Source organism: Gopherus evgoodei, chromosome 9, assembly GCF_007399415.2.
Source record: "Gopherus evgoodei ecotype Sinaloan lineage chromosome 9, rGopEvg1_v1.p, whole genome shotgun sequence".
NCBI classification, from domain to species: domain Eukaryota; kingdom Metazoa; phylum Chordata; order Testudines; family Testudinidae; genus Gopherus; species Gopherus evgoodei.
Genome location: NC_044330.1, coordinates 39,522,769 through 39,533,226, shown reverse-complemented (window position 1 = coordinate 39,533,226; position 10,458 = coordinate 39,522,769). Strand labels below are relative to the sequence as shown.

Sequence of the window (10,458 nt, the reverse complement as noted above, 5' to 3'; positions counted from 1 at the left end):
AGTGAGAATAAAAGAGAACCTTTCTTATTCATAATTGTTCCTCCCAGTAATTTTCCTTTTTGCTATTATTTTTGACTCAGTCAATTTGCAGAAGTAAAGTCTTCTGGAAAAGGTTCCCACTAAACTAAATTGCTAAGATGTGCACCTCACAAAGTGATTCATGATATAGTCTAGGCTCATGTGTGGAGGTGCAGATCATCTCTGTTACCTTCCTGGGCTTCTTCCCATCACACAGCCTTTTGCCAGGCCATATCTTCACAAACTCACCCCACCATTCAAGGCAAGGACTCTCAGAGCTCACCCTGGAATCTCCCAATAAATCTCAAACCAAAACTACAATTTAACCCAAGTTCTGCATTCCTCAGGCTTGACCTGTCATCACACTTGAATTCCCCTTATATAGTACCTCTATTAAATGACTCCCAGAGCTCATCTGCTCTACCTCAGAGGCTGTTTTGTATCACTCGTGGCCTCTTTCCAGACTTCTCTATTCTAGGACCCAACTCTCCCTCTGGGATTCCTCCTTGGCCTGCCTGGTCTTCCCACTCTAATCTTAGAGAGTGATAGCAGAGTTCCTCCCCATAGCTCCCTTCTGCTCCAAAAATTCTGCTCTTTAAATACCACCCAGCCAGCTCTTCTTGCAGTTGGCACTCATCTTCAGTGACACCTAGCTCACCCTCCAGATACAGCCAGGTAGCAAAGCTGGCCCCTCGGGCTCACATTAACCCTTCCAGAGACTGTGGGGGGGTACATACCCCATCACAAAGCATAAAAGTGAGAGAACTGTGTGAAGATCAAAAAGTGTGGTGGTACAGGGAGAAAGGGTAATAAGAGTCTTCAGGGCTCCTAAATATCTTGAGCATGTAAACAAAGCAGGGCCAGTGCAAGCTGAATCAAACACTCACATCGAATTCTGGTTACAGATCCTTCTGAATTAAGGGTCTCAGCCTGTGCCCATCCAAGCTTTTTTATAAACTCCCATTGATTTCAGTTGTGCAGGATCAAGTCCTATCAGACTAATCTGGATTCAAAAGATGTGTCAGACACATAGCCAAGACATGATAGCGACACTTAATTCCCTGACTGGATTTTGGAGTTTACCTGAAATTAATTACAAGTGTACATTGGCAGAAGGCTTTTTCTAACAATCCTTCCAAAAACCTATCAGCCCCTTACCTCTGATTTACCATGGAATGCTGACATTTTCCTTTCCTTCTCTGATTCTGAATTACATTTCACATGCTGAGGTGGAGAACAGTTTGCCAAACTTATCTGTAAGAAAGGCAAGAGGAAATATCGTAGGGTAAGAGATGGAATGAAATGATTTTTTTCTTCAAAAATAAAAAATAAAATAAAAGGCCTTCATAAAATATCAGGATGCCAGAAAACTTATTTTAATGAAAAGGGCTGTGTCTGCAAAATCAAACTACTTTTAATGGAATAAGGCAGACAACACACTAACACAGGGGATTGAATCATGAATTGGCATTTTGCTTAAAGAATAGAGCAGTAGAGCACTTCTGTCTTAATGACCAGCAGCTGATGAATGACTAGTAGTTTAAGACTAGCTCAAGCTACGATGAGGGATTTGAGCCTAAGAGCATTATCAGCTTTTGTCAGTTCTTCTTTGTCACATTCATGAAATCTTGAAAGATCCCACAAATTTGGTTTCTCAGTCATACTTAGCTAGACTTTTTTCTAATTGTGCTTCAGTTACTTGGAAACAATCTATTTGGCAAGAATTCTCCTATGTCCCTCTCTTCCTAAATTGTATATTTTATTGTAATAGTCACAGCTCACATTGAGCCAGATTCTAATTATCCTCCCTTCACTGACTAGCACCTTGCTACACAAGGGAGCAGAAGGATGCTGCTGTCCATTGATGGCTCATGCACACAAGCTGGATGGAAGGTTCCTTGCATCCTCTTCATTCCCTTGTGCACCTACACAAGGTCCATCACAATGAAGCTCTTTGTGAAGCACACTGCACACTCAGATGCCAAGGGAAGGCCTATCATCAGCTCATTTTCACAACTATACCCCACCACATTCAGAGACCCACTACAGTTCCCTCAAATAAAATATCTGGACCCACAACTAACTGTGATAAATATTTCTCTAATAATACATCCTTGAAGAATCTATTTTTTAAAATCATGTCAGATCCTATATCTAACAGTCATCATCATCATCATCAGGAAAATTCGCTCACACCCAGATGAAGAAAGTATTTTTGAGTGGCTGATCAAAAACGTTTAGTTCTCGTGAGCTAGACAAATAATAATAAATGATCCCACCTGAAATTCTTAAATGTTGAGTATTCCAAAGCAAAAGCTCAGCTGAAGTTCAGCCTTATGTGTGTGAGAGCAATTTAGTGCCCCAAAATAATAGTTTTGCCTATTAAGAAAAGAAACGTTGAAATCAGGGATAGTTTGTGTTTCAAAGGCTGAACATCAGTAATGTGCCACAAGAACAGTATTTTTTGCCAGATCACTGGTTTTCTGCCCTCAAGTTTCTTTAATACCAGTATTCTTAACTCTTCTTATTTGACTCACCCTGTTTCTAGGGTAGATTTGCTGGTCTTCATCTTGTCACCTATGGCCAACTTGTCCTCGTCCTTCCCTCCACTAACACAAGTCGACATCATTCTATTTTGTTGCGAGCACCTTCTTTCCATTTCTGATCAAAGAGTTTTGTCATGGGATTGTCCCAGCGTGTTTTCGATCTTCCCAGCAGTCTCTTGTGGTCTCTGGGGATCCAGTCACTGATGCGGGTTGTCCACCTACTGTCTTGCCTGCAGACCACATGACCCGCCCTTCTTCCCTTTGTGTCGTACATCACCTGCACTACACCGGTCACCTCTGTACGCTTTCTGATCTCCTCATTCAGTATATGATCATGGAGCGATATCTTACATATTCATCTTTCCATTGCTCTGTGAATGACAGCAAATTTTTCTTCCTTCGTTTTCATCATTGACCAGCTCTCTTCTCTGTATATCATTGCTGGCAGAACAGTGGAGTTAAACAGTTCTTTCCTTTTCTTCATGGGCAGTTCATCATCCATTAGAGATGTCTTTAGTTTGTTAAAACTTGCCCAACCTGCTTTTTGCCACCTACTGCACTCCTCTTAGAATGAGTTATCTCTGATCAGCTGATGACCCACATAAATATATTTGTTGACCTCCTCAATTTCTTTCCCATTTATAGTGATGATTCCTTCTGCACAATGCTCATTCTGCTTTTGCTGGTTTTACCCTCTGAAAATGCAAATGTGATTTCATCATCAGCACTTGGTTCCTTTTATATAGTCCCTTTCATGATTCGACAGGTGAAAAATTAGCTGAGAAACTGCATGATGAATGACCTGTTAAGGGACTTGACTGTCATGGCTACTGAAAAATAGTTGTCCAAGTCTCTTGCTCTGAAGGGAGTTGTCAACAGATTTGCTGCTGTTCACAATAAAAGGCACATTCAGCTTCAATAAAGTAAATAGATTGTAACCAACATTATTTATCCCCATTCTATAAAGTATGTGCTGTAAAATCCTTGCTTCCCCAATAATGGTCCTCACCACTCCTTCACTCCCTCCCCTGCCCTCAGCTAATTATTCTAGCTTCACCTCTGGGTATCTGTCACCAAACCAGCCATTATTGCATTTATTTCTTCAGTTAGAGTAATTAAAACAGTGTCTTCAGTCTCCTGATGAGCTCAAAATAGTAGTTTCCTTGCCTGAAGGAATTATGTGCAAAGAACAAATTGAATCAGTTCATTGACACTACTGACATGAACTCTGATCTTAAATGGCTCATCTTTAAGGTTTTTGTGATTTACCTATGTGGTGACTTCTCTTCTATGCCCTGAGGATTTTAAAAGATACAGTTATCCGAAGACAGAGCTTTGGGGGTATAAACTGGATAATTTGTATTTGGATTAAAGATGGATTAACCTAAACATGCTATTATGGTGGTAGATTCAGTTTGGCTTTGGTTCTAACTACAACCAGTTTTTAGAATCCTACTCCTGTGGATGCTTTCCAAGAATAGCAACACTTTCCAAGTGCCTAATATAAAAGATTCAAAATAAAACAGTGGTATGTCATAATTGTATAACTTTTTGTTGCTTGTAAAACCAGTCATAATGCAGCTGGCTAACATCTTTGGGAAACATACTACTAAGGTTTCCTTTCTGTAACACTGGTCAATGTTTTAAAAATAAAAATGAATTACATAAAGTGGTCCTGAAAGATTGTAAATATGACTATCAATTCTGGAACAGTTCACTGATCTGCGGCCATGGATTAAGAATAGGAGATTTGCTACGTCCCAGAGGACATCACCACACTGCACCAAAAAGAGCATTTGTTCCAAAAGCATATTCCATAGGATGACATTTTCCTTAGTTTCTTCCTTGCATAAAGACCTATCTACACAGAGACTTAGTAAACAGCAAGTCTGGATGTAAATCTAGTGTACTACCCTGCTGCACACTAAATGGCCATGGGGACCCTGCTAACTCACACTAAAAGTTCTGCAGCATGCTTTGATGCACTACTGTTTTAAAACAGAGTGCCAGCACATTTCCATAGAGAAATGGAAGAGTAAATAAATGGATTGGATCAAAACCACCAGAGGTTTATGTTCAAGACCTCATTAATTTTAAATGCCTCATAGAGGTGGTAGTAGTTCTGGTTCAAATTAAAGATATGTCTAAAATGCAAAATTCAGATTAGATGTGAACTTATCTACAGTTCATGGCCATTAGGCTCCAGAGTTGATTGAATTCATTATAACAGTAGAGGCTAGGTGCAAAGGTCCAATCCCAAAGAATCAAGGTGTTTGGCTTTGGGGGGTTGACTGAGTCCTATCTCTAGTTCACATATGAACATTTGATCACTTCAGTGTCTATGGATGTTCAGAGATAAAGGGGACTGGATTACATAGCAAAGACTCTGAATTCATAGAGACTTTAAGTTTTAAATATATAAGGCTTAAGATAGCACCAAATATTTGCTAGTGATGAAAAGCTATTGGCTTGCTTCACATCCCACACAACTACCTACACTACCCAATCCAGAATTTGGAGATTCTAGACTATTGCTGAACTTGTTTAGACCATCTGCCATTGTTTTCTATGTTGGGATCTGGATCTGCCATTGAAATCAATGGTAAAACTCTTGAACAAAGACTTTATGGTTGGTGAGAAATACTCTATATCAATATAACACAGATTTGTTAGAACCGCTGCAGTCTTTCAGATCTTTTTTCACAGGCAGGAAGTAGATATCATTTACTGTATTAGTTTAGTTAGCAATAAATCTAAATGTTGGTAGAACTAAAGCTATAGTAAGTCAACAGTAGAGTTGAGCAAATTATTAATAAATAATTTATTCTAGAAATTTAGCCTTATGGAATACCTACAAGCAGGTTGTGAGTTATTCAAAATATTTGTTATTAGCATTCATTTATTAAATGTCAAGGGTTTCTTTTAACTGTATTGATCACAAATATTTAAAAAGCAAGTTCTCTCAGTAAGTTGGGTTTGGCCAGATAAGTCACATGGTATTGTTTGTTCCATAATTTAATAAGCATGAAAGCACCTCTATCATGAGTGTTTCCATGTGGAAATTTAATATTTTAATTTCTTCAAATTCTACCATATGTGATCTTGAAAATTGCTTTCCACAAACATTTATGTTAAAACTCATTCAGATAATCATAGGAAGTGAACAGAAAAGAGGCAGGAGGATGGATAAAGCAGATTAATGTAAAATGTTGACATTTCTATATAAATAATTTTCTTCTGTTTCTGAGCTCTGATCAATAGATTCTATGTAAATCCCAGTGATCCTAGTACGACTTACATACTCATATTGCGAAGGGAAATGGCCTTCAGACTTTTAACAAACGGTTAAAATAAACCCATCTAAGAAATGTCTGTTATAAAATAAATTTCTTGTACATGCTTAAGTTGAATAAAATGACCAGAGGTTAAAATTTGACCTTGTGTTTTACTTATAGCGATCAGTAAAAGGAACATGCCTTCTTTGCAATGCAGTTGTATTTCTTGGAATTGCTATATAATGAGGTCCTATGTGTGTGGGATTTGCTATTAGTTTCGGCATATTAATGTGTACTGTGTCAAATATGTGACTTTTAAAGAGGATTGTAATGTGCTATAAAGTATTATAGAAAAGTAATAAATCTGTATTGAGAACAAATGGTTTCCATGCAGCCCACCCCAATAAAGAAACCAGTCCTGTAGAGTTACCACTTTTAAGATTCATGACCAGATGTCTTGATAAGTTAACTGGGGCAACCCTTAGTTTTCTTTGCAGCTTTTGCTGAAAACATTTGAAATGAGGTGCCTGTGCGAAGTCTAAGGCATGGGGCTAGATAAACTAGGAACTGACAACATTTATAGAAGACTGAGGGCATGTCTACACTATGAAATTAGGTCGATTTTATAGAAGTCGATCTTTAGCAACTGATTTTATATAGTTGATCGTGCATGTCCCCACTAAGCTCATTAGGTCAGCAGAGTGTGACCTCAATACCGTGGCTAGCATTGACTCACGGAGTGGTGCACTGTAGGAAGCTATCCCACAGTCCCCGCTGCCCATTGGAATTCTGGATTAAGCTCCCAATGCCTGATAGGGCAAAAACATTGTCAGTTTTGGGTACATATCATCATTCTCCCTTCCTCCCTCCCTCCCTCCTTCCTTGTAAGCAACGGCAAACAATCATTTCACGTCTTTTTTTTCCTGGATTATCCATGCAGGCACCATAGCATGGCAAGCATGCAGCCACTTTTGTGAGCATTGCAAACACCTCATGCATTATCCTGCAGAATGTGCAGAGCCTAGCTAGGAGCCACCAGCACGAGGAAGACTGTGAGGAAGACATGGACACAGGCATTCCTGAAAGCACGGGATGTGGCAATTGGGATATCATGGCATCATTGGGGCATTTGATACAGTGGAACGTTGATTCTGGGCCCGGCAAACAAGCACAGACTGTTGGAACTGCATAGTGTTGCAGGTATGGGATGATTCCCAGTGGTTGCAAAACTTTCGCATGTGTAAGGGCACTTTCATGGAACTTTGTGAGTTGCTTTCCCCCACCCTGAAACACAGGAATACCAAGATGAGACCTGCCCTGACAGTTGAGAAGCGAGTGTCGATAGCCCTGTGGAAGCTTGCAACGTCTGACTGCTAGTGGTCAGTGGGGAATCAATTTGGAGCGGGAAAATCTACCATGGGGGCTGCTGTGATAAGTAGCCAGGGCATAGTCATAAGTAGCAAGTACCCTGCTAAGAAGGGTAGTGACTCTAGTAAATGTGCAGGGCATAGTGGATGGCTTTGCTTCAATGGAGTTCCCTAACTGTGGTGGGGTGATAGACGGAACACATATCCCTATCTTGGCACCAGACCACCTTGCCAAAGAGTACATAAACCGCAAGGGGTACTTCTCAATGATGTTGCAAGCACTAGTGGATCACAATTCACTGACATCAACGTGGGATGGTCGGGAAAGGTGCATGACATTCACATCTTTTGGAACTCTAGGCTGTACGGAAAGCTACAAGAAGAGAATTTCTTCCCTGATCAGAAAATTACCATTGGGGGTTGAGATGCCAATAGTCATCCTTGGGGACTCAGTCTACCCCTTGCTCCCATGGCTCATGAAGCCGTACACAGGCAGACTGGACAGCAGTAAGGAGCAGTTCAACTATAGGCTGAGCAAGTGCAGAATGGTGGTAGAATGTGCCTTTGGGCATTTAAAAGGGCGCTGGCACAGTTTGTTGAGTAGGTCAGACCTCAGTGAAAGCAATATTCCCATTGTTATTGCTGCTTGCTGTGTGCTCCATAATATCTGTGAGAGTAAGGGGAAGACATTTATGGCAGGGTGGGAGGTTGAGGCAAATTGCCTGGCAGCCAATTTTGAACAGCTAGACATCAAGGCAATTAGAAGAACACACCGAGGCATGCTGCACATCAGAGAGACTTTGAAAAACAGTTTCATGACTGATCAGGCTACGATGTGATGGTTGTGTGTGTTTGTCCTTGATGCAAACCTACCCCCTTTGGTGAATGTACTTCCCTGTAAGCCAATCCCCCTCCCGCCTTCAACCACTGCTGGCAAAGGAAATAAAGTTCCTATTGTTCTGAATTCATTCATTCTTTATTTATTTAAAAAAACTTGAGAGCACTGGTAATGTAAAAGGAAGCCCAGGTATACAAAGGGTTTGATGATGGCTTTCCACAGTACATTTCATGGTGGGGGAGGAGGGAAAGACAATGCCACATTGTTTATTGTAGCCACACTACAAATCAAAGCTGTTTGAATGACAGCCTTCTGCTTCTTGGGCCATCCCCTGGAGTTCAGTGGCAGGGTGCCCAGAGCCTCCCCTCACCCCCCCCCCCGCAGTCTTGGGCATCTGGGTGAGGAGGATATGGAACTTGGCGAGGAGGGCAGGTGGTTACACAATGGCTGCAGTGGGGGTCTGTAGTCTAGTGGCCATTTCTAGCTCCACCAGACACCGCATTATGTCCATTTGCTCCCCCATTAGCCTCAGCATCTCTTCCTGCATGTTATGATCATGTTCACTGTATGCTTTCCTGGGCCTGCCACCGAATGCTGCCATGTATTCAGCTGTGCCCTATCAGTGCAGGAGGACTGCATGAGCTCTGAAAACATGTAATCACAAACGCTTTTTTTTCACCTTCTAATCTGCGATAACCTCAAGGCTGGAGTTGATGCAGGGAGCATAGAACCAGGGGAGGGGGAAGGGAAGATACATTTCTGAGATAAAAAGGGAGACTTTTTCTCAGTGAATCAAGCAATTCACAGCAGACAGCACGTGTTTTATGTACAAGGTTGCATTTTATATTGAGTGCCTGCCAGTAAGGTGACACAAGAGACATGGCTGGGCAACAGAATTCAATTTGCAGGCAGCCATGGTAAGCCAAAGGGTACATAAGGGTTGGCTTCTTCCAAGTTCATAACGTGGAAATGGTTTCAAACTGCAGTGCCCTCCTTTCCCATAGCAACCAATGTCGGTTGTGTTTGTCATTTAAAAGGATGGGCTGCTGTTTTGGGGTGGATGTGCAGGACGTGCACTGTCAGCGTGTCTTCCACACACACACACTTCCCCCCACAGCATGGCTGTTCTCTGGGATGATTCCTTTTAGCCAAGCACAAACAGCTCAGCATGCACAGAGTCTAATGTGTCGGGCATCACCAAACAGAGGGGATTACTGTTCCCTTACAAAACTTCCCATTTCAACCAGGTGATCATGAATGATATCACTCTTCTGAGGCTGACACAGAAAGATAAAGATTGAATGTTGCATGAATGTGACCAAAATCCAGGACAATCCTCTGTCATGCTTTGTGTCGCAATGATTCCAGACCAGTTACTATTTGCTTGGCGTGGTAAAGTGTCCTACCATGGAGGACGAAATAAGGCAGCCCTCCCCAGAAACAGTCTGCAAAGGCTTTCAGAGTACCTCCAGGAAAGCTTCATGGTGATGTCCCTGGAAGATTCTCGCTCTATTCCCAGAGAGGTAAACAGACTTTTCCATTAGTTGTAATGGCCATGGATGCATCCCAATTGTTCAGGACAAATCAAACATTAAACACAATTGTTTTTAACCCCTTAGTGTCATTACAAATGTGCACTCACCAGAGGTGCCTTCTCCACCATCAGGGTCTGGGAACAATAGGCCCTGGGAGGGTATTGGCTCCAGGGTGAGGAAAAGGTCCTGGCTGCTGGGAAGAACGGATTCTCCACTTGCTTGCTGTGCATTATCCACCTCCTCCTCCTCTTCCTCACCCACAAAATCCTCATCCGTGTTCCTGAAGCTGACACCTTGGCAAGTGTCCAAGGAAAGTATTGGGGTACTGGCAGGGTCCTCCTCCAGAATGGCATGCAGCTCATCATAGAAGCAGCATGTCTGGGGCTCTGACCCGGAGTGACCTTTTGCCTCCTTTGTCTTTTGGTAGGCTTGCCTGAGCTTCTTCATTTTCATGTGGATCTGCTGTGCGTCCCTGGTGTAGCCTCTCTCTTCCATGCCCTATGCGATTTTGGCATATATATCAGCATTTCTTCTGCTGGTTCGGAGTTCTGCCTGCACAGATTCTTCTCCCCATACAGCAATCAGATCCAGTGTCTCCCGTTCGCTCCATGCTAGAGCTCATTTGCAATTCTGAGACTGCATGGTCACCTGTTCTCCTGAGCTCGTCATGCTGACAAAACAGGAAATGAAATTCAAAAGTTCCCAGGGCTTTTCCTGTGTACCTAGCTAGTGCAGCAGAGTTGAAAGAGCTGTCCAGAGTGGTCACACTGGAGCACTCTGGAATAGCTCCCAAAGGCCAATACCATCAAATTGTGCAGTATTGCGTCTACACTACCCCAAATTTGACAGAGGAAGGTCAATTTTAGTGCTACTTCCCTC

The 10,458-nt window shown here is 42.0% G+C and overlaps 1 long non-coding RNA gene across 1 annotated transcript; it reads right to left on the bottom strand.

The window, feature by feature from the left end:
• Window positions 1-3,972: 3,972 nt before the first annotated feature.
• On the bottom strand, window positions 3,973-9,372 carry LOC115657810. Its single transcript, XR_004002064.1, has 3 exons — window positions 9,289-9,372; window positions 4,551-4,552; window positions 3,973-3,983 (listed from the first exon to the last, which is right to left on the bottom strand). It is a non-coding gene; the product is annotated as an uncharacterized LOC115657810 (long non-coding RNA).
• Between the last annotated feature and the right edge of the window lie 1,086 nt (window positions 9,373-10,458).